This window comes from Artemia sp. Qi Xiang Cuo, chromosome 13 (assembly GCF_049724085.1).
Source record: "Artemia sp. Qi Xiang Cuo chromosome 13, ASM4972408v1, whole genome shotgun sequence".
NCBI lineage: Eukaryota > Metazoa > Arthropoda > Branchiopoda > Anostraca > Artemiidae > Artemia > Artemia sp. Qi Xiang Cuo.
Window position 1 is genome coordinate 54,750,360 of NC_142806.1, and position 9,453 is coordinate 54,759,812.

Sequence of the window (9,453 nt, forward strand, 5' to 3'; positions counted from 1 at the left end):
GGTTACGTGCGCGCACGTCATTTAGCTAAGTGAAAATTGTTTGTGATAAAGAGAAAAAAAAGTTACTTACTTGCGATTTTTTCATAATTTCTTGAATGAAGTATCTGCACTGTATATCCAAGAGGTGAAATCAATAAAGAGTTTGTTACTTACTTACAAATATTTTCATAATTTCTTGAATGAAAATTTCCGTATTGCATATCCAAGAGTTGACTTCAAGAAAGAAATTGTTACTTACTGAGAATTTTTTTCATAATTTCTTGAATTTAATTTCTACATCGTATATATAACTCGTGAAAACATTAAAGAGTTTGTTACTTACTTAGAATTTTGTCATAATTTCTTGAACGAAATGTATTTTTGTTAATCCAACGTGTGAATTCAAGAAAGAATTTGCTACTTAATTACAATTTTTTCATTATTTCTTGAATGAAATTGTGTATCCAAGAGTTGACTTCAAGAAAGAAATTGTTACTTACTGAGAATTTTTTTCATAATTTCTTGAATTTAATTTCTACATTATGTAGCTAAGTGAAAATTGTTTTTGATAACGAGAAAAAAAAAAGTTACTTACTTCCGATTTTTTCATAATTTCTTGAATGAAGTATCTGTACTGTATATCCAATACAACATGTGAATTCAGGAAAGAATTTGCTACTTATTTAAAATTTTTTCATAATTTCTCGAATGAAATTGTGCATCCAAGAGTTGACTTCAAGAAAGAAATTGTTACCTACTGAGAATTTTTTAATAATTTCTTGAATGAAATTTCTAAATCATGTAGGTAAGTGAAAATTGTTTGTGATAAAGAGAAAAAAAAGTTACTTAATTGCGATTTTTTCATAATTTCGTGAATTAAGTATCTGTACTGTATATCCAAGAGGTGAAATCAATAGAGTTTGTTACTTACTTACAAATATTTTCATAATTTCTTGAATGAAATTTCCGTATTGCGTATCCAAGAGTTGACTCTTTATTTTTTTTTGGGGGGGAAATAAAAGAATGAAAAGTGTACTCACATTGAAAATAGACAAATCCATTGTTTTCAAAAGTTAAAAATATATGGTGTACTATAAACAATGTCTTAATGCATAATGAAAATTGGAATGCAGTTTATGTAAATTTTATCGGGTTTTTTTTTTAAATTAATTAAATTTTATAATTAAAATTTTTTTTTTTTTTTTTTTTTAGAAAACCGACCAAAAAATTTATTATATTTGAAAAGCCCCCAAAATTATATAATATAATTAAAAACAAAAAAAAGGTGTAAAAAAAAAAAAAACATGTATATTCCTTGAAAGAGTGTGATGACCTGTTTACCTACTAGAAGAACCTGTTTGTACGGGGGCGTTGTAGAATAACATGATATTTCCTATACGTCTGCTAGAATAACATGATATTTCCTATACGTCTGCTAGAAATGGAATCTCTTACCCTACTCCTCTTCAGCGGCAAGGGTTAAAAGGTATACCCTGGGGGCATTATGGTTCTTATGGAAGGAATGCTCGTATAAACTTCAGAGAGGGCTTATTTGATTGGAAATTGAAAGTTCTAGTTCAATTTTTAAACGTCAAAAGACACTGGAGGGTAACAAGCTTCCTCCCCATCAAACCCTTTTTTCCCAAATGCATCCAATAAAAATTTTATGATAGCTATTTTGTTTAAAAAAAGTTCAAAGATCATATAACAAAAATTCCGGTGTCGACACAACTCACCAGGACCCTTGAACAGGCGTTGTAAGTTATGGCCTGGTTGTATATATAGGTCTTACGGAAGAGATGCTCGTATTAACTTCAAAGACGGATCATTTGATTGGAAATTGAAAGTTCTAGTTCACTTTTTAAGAGTCAAAAGAGATTGGAGGGCAACTAGCCCCCACCCCGTCGTCCATGCCCTTTTTTCGTCAAGCCCATCTGATAAAAACTTTGATGTAGTTTTTTTTAAATAGTTCAATGACCACATAAAGAAAACTCAGGGGTCAACACAGCCCCCCAGGGCCCGAGGGCAGGTGTTATAAGTTATGCCCTGGGGGAATATATGGTTCTTATTGAAGGGATGCTCGTAAAAAATTCAGAGATGGCTCATTTGATTGGAAATTGAAAGTTCTAGTTAAGTTTTTTAGAGTGAAAAGAGAGTGGAGGGTAACCAGCCCCCTCCCACACCTCCTTTCCCCCAAATTTATCCAATAAAAATTCTGAGATAGCCATTATATTAAAAATTTCTCAAAAGTCAGATAACAAAACTCAGGCGTGCGCACAACAAGTTATGCCCTGGGGCATATATTGTTCGTATTAGAGGGATGCTCGTGTAAACTTCTGAGAGGGCTCATTTGATTGGATATTGAAAGTTCAAGCTAGTTTTTTATTAATCAAAAGAGACCGAGGGCAGCTCGCCCCCCCCCCAACGCCTTCTTTTTCAGAACCCATCTGATGAAAATGTCTAGATAGACATCTTGTTAAAAATACTTTATGAAAAAATCCTGTGTCAATAGAACCCCCCAGGGCAAAGGGGAAGGCGTTCTAAGTTATGTCCTAAGGGCATTTATGGTTCTTATGAAAGGGATGCTCGTATAAACTTAGAGGGCTCATTTGATTGAAAATTGAAAGTTCTAGTTCACTTTTTAAGAGTCAAGAGAGTTAAATTACCCCCTCCCCCCCATCATTTTCCCAAAACACGTCCGATACAAATTTTGAGATAGCCAGTGTTTTGGAAATTGTTCAAAAATAAGATAACAAGCACGCCCCCCAGAGCCTGGGGGATAGGTGGTTTAAGTGTTGTCCTGGGGGCATATATGGTTCTTACGGAAGGGTGCTCATGTAAACTTCAGAGGGGGCTCATTTGATTGGAAATTGGAAGTTCTAGTTCAATTTTTAAGAGTCAAAAGATATCTGAGGGCAACTAGCCCCCACACTCTTTTTCCCACACATCCTTTTATAATAGCCATTTCATTGAAAATAGTTCAAAGGTCAAATAAGAAAAATTCCTGTGTTGACAGAACCCAACAGGGCCCGGAGGCAGGCGTTATGAGTAATTCTCTAGGGATATATACAGTTCTTATGGAAGGAATGCTCGTATAAACTTTGACGAGGGCTCTTTTGACTTTGAATTGAAAGTTCTTGCTCACTTTTTAAGAGTCCCAAGAGATCGAAGGGCAACTAGCCCCCCCCCTCTCTTCCACGCCCTAAGTGCATCAGATAAAAAATTTGAGATAGACATTTTGTTAAAAATAGTTCAAAGTTCTAATAACAATAAACTCCGGTGTCGACACAGTCCCCCAGAGCCCGGGAGTAGTTGTAAGTCATGCCCTGGGGGCATATATGGTTGTTATGGAAGGTATGCTCGTATAAATTCCTAGAGGGCTCATTTGATTAGAAATTGAAAGTTGTAATTCACTTTTTAAGAGTTAAAAGTGATTGGAGGTTAGCTAGCCTCCCCCCCACTCCATTTATTTTTTTCCTTGAGGCACTTTCAAGGAGGAACACTTGTGCCTCTATAAAGAAGCGACCCACCACAATGTTAAGCGATTTCCAGTCCTAGTGGTCGCAGAGAGACAGCGATAATTGCATTTTGTAGCCCAAGCTCAAACTAAGAAACGTGCAAAATTTCACCCCCTCCGACTTTATCTTCATGGGTAAAAGTGGGCCAGAAGTTTCGACCCTCCGACCACAGTCCCCCTTTAACGTTGTCTGATTGGGTTGAAATTTAGAGGTTAAGCTTTCCTAGGGCCCGGAAGATCATCCTCGAAATTTCAGCTCAATTCGATCACTCCTTCCCTGTTTTCCAAAAACCAAATATAGCCACTTAAAGTTCAATTTTTTTTCTTGTTATCCACGCCTACAGGGCACAGTTGGCAACTGATCCGGGTGAGTGAGGACTCATTCGAAGCAGAATTCGATCTTTTAGAGCTTTTGATATTTTCAGACCGAAAAAATTATCCCCCAAATTTACATTTACGAAAAACCTCGTTTTCCTAGAAGAGCCCTATGTTAATTTTTCCCACCACAGTCCCTCTTTAACGTTGTCTGATCGGGCTGAAATTTAGAGGATAAGCTTTCCTGGGGCCCGGAAGCTTATCCTCGAAATTTCAGCTCAATCTGATCACTCCTTCCCTGTTTTCCAAGAACCAAATATCAAGTTTTGTGGGGATTTGCTTGCGTCAAAAATAGATTCTACTTACTAAAAAACAATTACAAATGTGTCTCTTTAGTACAGCGGTCGATATTCCTGACTGTCAGGCAGAAGACCCGGGTTCGGTTCGCCGTCAGAGGAATTTTTTTATATACTGTATTTAAAGTTTAAAAAAGAAACTCAGTTTCTTTTTTAAATTATTTGAAAAAAATACGTTTTCTAAAGAGTTAAAGAGGCTGAGTTACAAGGTCGACCCTTAAAACACCCTGTCGAGAAAGAAAAGAATAATACACATTCATCTAACAGTTAGTCAAGCAATAATAAGTAATAAACTGTACAAAAACGTGCAGAAATAATTTGAAAAAACTACGTTTTAGAAAGAGTTAAAGAAGCTTAGTAACAATTTCGAACCTGACAACGTACAGGGATTAGGTGGTAAAGTTGGGGGGCTGCCGTCCCCCAAACCCCCCACTTTCGCAGCCTTTAAATAAAAAAAAAATTTAAACTTAAAGTAAGGAGCAACATTAAAACTTAAAACGAACAGAAATTATTCCGTATATGAAAGAGGCTTTGCCCTCCTCAACGCCTCGCTCTTTACGCTAAAGTTTGACTTTCTCACAACTCTTTTTTTAAACAATAAAAACTTTAGCGTAAAGAGCGAGGCGTTGAGGAGGGCACCGCCTCTTTCATATACGGAATAATTTCTGTTCGTTTTAAGTTTTAATGTCGCTTCTTACATTCAGTTTAAATTTTTTTTTTTATTTAAAGGTTGCGAAAGCGGGGGTTTGGGGGCGGCAGCCCCCAACTTTACCTTCTAATCCCTGTACGTTTTAAGGTTCGAACTTGTGACTCAGCCTCTTTAACTCTTTAGAAAACGTAGTTTTTTTTCAAATAATATATAGAAGGGGTCGTCGTATAAACTTCAAAGGAGGCTGATTCGATTGGAAATTGAGAGTTCTAGTTGCCTTTTTAAAAGTCAGAAGTGATCAGAGGGCAAGTGGCCCCCCCCCAAATCCTTTTTCCCCAAATATATCTGATAAAAAACTATAGGTAGCCATTTTGTTAAAAATAGTTCAAAGATCATATAAAAAATTAAGAAATTAAATGAACAACCAATGCAAACAAACATACAATAGATATTAATGTAAATTAATAAATAAATCTTAAAACGAGTGAAACTTAAATTGAACATGCAAATCAGCCTTGAAATGAACAAAAATCACTACAAACAAGAGTTTGGGTATGACCTCCTTCTCTCACAGTAAAAAGTCTAAAACCTACTGCGTCATTGGTGCTTTACTGAAAACTGCGTGTGTCTCGAACAGTCTTGGAAAGTATAAACAACATCAAATTGAATATTTAATTTATAGTAATATTAATTGTTGAAAGATCCATTAGTTCAAGCATTTATTTCACTGTAATTATATTTTTATTTTCAATACTATAAGAACTGGAAAAGAAAATATTTGTAATAAAATCCGTTTTCAGTTAAGTGCCAATGACGGAGTACACTTTTAGTTTTTATTTACAGTTAGGAAAATAGGCAGTATCCAAGCACCTGTTTGTAGGGAAACTATATTTGTCTTTAACAACTTTAAAAAGAGCTAATAAATTAAACTGAATATTTGATGTATAATGATATTAATTGCTGAAAGCTAATCAGTTCAAAATCTTACTATAGTTTTAATGTTTATTTTTAATATTAAGTACCAAAGAAAATATTTGTCATAATATTGGCTTTCATAATATTTGGCTTTCATAATATTTTTGTTCGTTTCATGGTTGATTTGCTGAATTTAAAAGGTATTTATATCTGCTGAGCTTAACTTTAAAATGGCCTTTACTTTTCTTTGGAAAATTCATTTTTCGGAAAGTTTTTTTTACTTAATCAAGTAAACACAGAAAGGTGTGTTTTATTTTACAGTAAATCATCATGTTTGTGAGAATGTTTTGACAGTAATGAACAAAAACTCTGTAAGATAAAGTAAATTGTTGAACTTTAGCTACAAAAAGAAACAACGAAAATGAGGCAATTCTCCAGCATATAAGATTAGTATCACCTGCCTTAGTAAATATTTATAAGAATATATTAGACTAAACCATAGGCAGCGCGCTAGCGCTGCATAATTAAAGAACGATGTGGACACAATGCGTTTTTATTCTTCAGCTGGGCACTTCGTATCAAAGGAGTTGTCGTAGAAACTTCGAAAGGACTCATTCAATTACAAATTGGAGTGGCTAGTGCCCTTTTTAATAGTCGAAAGTGATTGGTGGGCAAATAGCCCCGCCCCCCGTCATTCCCCCAAACACATCCAATCAAACTTTTGAGATAGCCATTTTGTTCAGCCTAGTTGATTTCCTGATAGAAAATTTGTTTTTGAAGAGGACACTCTCCAAGGGCAAAGCTTTTAAGTTATGCCCTGGGGGCATATACGGTTTTTATAGAAGGTGTTGTTGTAGAAACTTCAAAACAGGTTCATTCGATTTTAAATTCAAAGGGCTAGTACCCTTTTTGATAGCCGAAAGTGATTGGAGGGTAACTAGCTCACCCCCACGCCCATCATTCCCCCAAACACATCCAATCAAAATTTTGAGATAGCCATTTTAATCAGCGTAGTTGATTTCCAGATAGAAAATATGTTTTTGGGAAGGACACTCCCCCAATACCCTCAGGGCAAGGGTTTTAAGTTATGCCCTGGGGGCATATAAGGTTTTTATAGAAGGTGTTGTCGTAGAAACTTAAAAAATGCTCATTCGATTTTAAATTCATAGGGCTAGTGTCCTTTTTAATTGTTGAAAGTCATAGGAGGACAATTACCCCCCCTCCCCCCCGCGCCTCATTTCCCCAAACACATCCAATCAAAATTTTGAGATAGCCGTTTTGTTCTGCATAATTGATTTCCAGATAAAAAATGTGTTTTTTAGGAAGACACTCTCCCACAGCCCTCAGGGCAAGGGTTTTGAGTTATGACCTGGAGCATGTAAGGTTTTTAAAGAAGTCGTTGTCGTAGAAACGACCCTCTCACGCCCACCTTTTCCCCAAACACATCCAATCAAATTTTTTTTTTACAGCCTTTTTGTTCAACGTTGTTAAAAGTTTTTGAAAATAGGTCTTTAAGGGTGACAATCCCTCCCCACACAGCTCTGAGGCCAAGGGTTTTAAGTTATGCCCTGTGGCATGTAAAGTTTTTATTGAAAGTGTTGTCGTAGAAACTTCAAAAGGGCTCATTCCAATGGAAATTGAAAGCGCTAGTTCCTTTTTTAATAGTTGAAAGCGATTGGATAGCAACTAACGCTCCTCTCACGCCCACAATTTTCCAAAACACGTCCGATCAAAATTTTGAAATATCCATTTTGTTCAACGTAGTTGAAAGTTCTGGAAATTTGGTCATTTAGGATGATAACCCCCTCAGAGCTCTCAGTGTAAGGGTTGTAAGTTATGCCCTGGGGGCATATACGGTTTATATAGAAAGTTGTTGCATAAATCATAGGCAGCACGATCGCGCTGCCTAAATAAACAACGGGGACACTCCAGAACGAGACAAGAAACGGGGACTAAGTAAAGAGGAGGACATTCCCTCACAACCCTCAGGGCAACGGTTTTAAGTTATGCACTGGAGGCATATAAGAACGATGTTGGCTCAATGTATTATTTATTAATTATTTCCTTTAGAGCAGGGCACTTCGTATCGAAGAAGTTGTCGTAAAAACTTCGAAAAGCGCTCATTCAATGGGAAATTGGAGTGGCTTGTGCCCTTTTCAATAATTGAAAGTGATTGGAAGGCGACTAACACCCCTCTCACGCTCACTATTTCCCTAAACACATCCAATCAAAATTTTAAGATAGCCATGTTGTTTAACGTAGTTAAACTTCTGGAAATTCGGTTTTAGAGGATGACAACCACCCTAACAGACCTTAGGGTAAGGGCTGTAATGTATGCCCTGGGGGCATATAAGGTGTTTATAGAAAGGCTTGTCGTTTTCAAAAGGGCTCATTCGATTGGAAATCGAAAGGCCTAGTACCCTTTTTTAACAGTCGAAAGGGATAGGAAGGCTTGACATTTTTATAGTAAAGATCGAAATTTGTTAAGTCCATTAAACAAAAAATGAGCAAAACTAAAATCAAATAATCTATCAGGCGTGAAACTATCACAAATCAGCATCGATAAATGAATGAAACCCAAAACGAACAGAAATTACAATAATTAACAGAATTAAACTCAAAACGAGCAAAAATTAACATAAGTTGGGCGCAAAACCCCTATGCCTTCCCAAGGCCAGAACAAAATTTGTAGTTTACTGGAAAAATACAAATGGATGTGCATTGTCAGTTCAATATACATATACTGATATTTAGTAGTCAAAATTTTAATATTATTTATTTATTATAGTTATAAAAGTATAAACATATATATTTTTACAGTAAAGTGCAAATTGTATTCTGGCCTTAGGAATGCATAGGGGTTTGTCGAAAAAGTTTTTTTAAATTAGTAATTGAAAAGGGCACCTTAGTACTCTAAGTTGATGCAGCTAATAAATTCAAGGAAATACCTCTGTAAAAAAACAACATCCGAAATGCATTAAATTGTTTAAGTAATGCATTCAAATTCAAACCGTTTTGTATTTGGATTCAAAAAATTGAATCCGAATATCTTATATAACTAAAGAATCTGGAAGGTTTTTGCTAGAGAAAAATAAGCAAAATTTGACCTCTGTAATTTATATGAGTATGTTTTTTAAAGTCCATGTGGGTCACCAGTATAATAGGGTTTTTTAAAATTTACACTGAAAGGCACCCATCTAAAAAAGTCCCGCTGGATATTTCACAGGTTTTGAAGCTTTCTCACCCCTCAACCATCCCTTATTCTTATCTGATCATCCATCCTCTGAATGTGTCACCGGTTTTTTTAGTCATAATTGAGTTAGAAGTGTAATAGAATGTTTTTTGTGCTTGCAAGTGAACCTTTTTTTTGATAATACATTGTAAGAATTATGTTAAAATATATCTACGATTCTGCATTTTAACTATTATCTTTTTCCTTCAATTAAGTTACTGGCCATTGAGTATTGTTATTTATTGCATTGTCTTATTTAATTGTTATTGTGTTTATCCGATTAAAATCTATTGCTACAAGATGGCCGTTTGTGCTGGATATGAGTCTTCTGGCTTCTTCATAAAAATCTAACTTGGTGACCTTACCATAGCAAAACATAGCAAGAGCACCGCCAAACTAACTGTCAGGGTAGCCTGAAAATTTGCTGCCATTGTACTCTACTGAATAGTTTATTTGTTTCAAATTCATTAATTGATTTGTTCACCTTGGG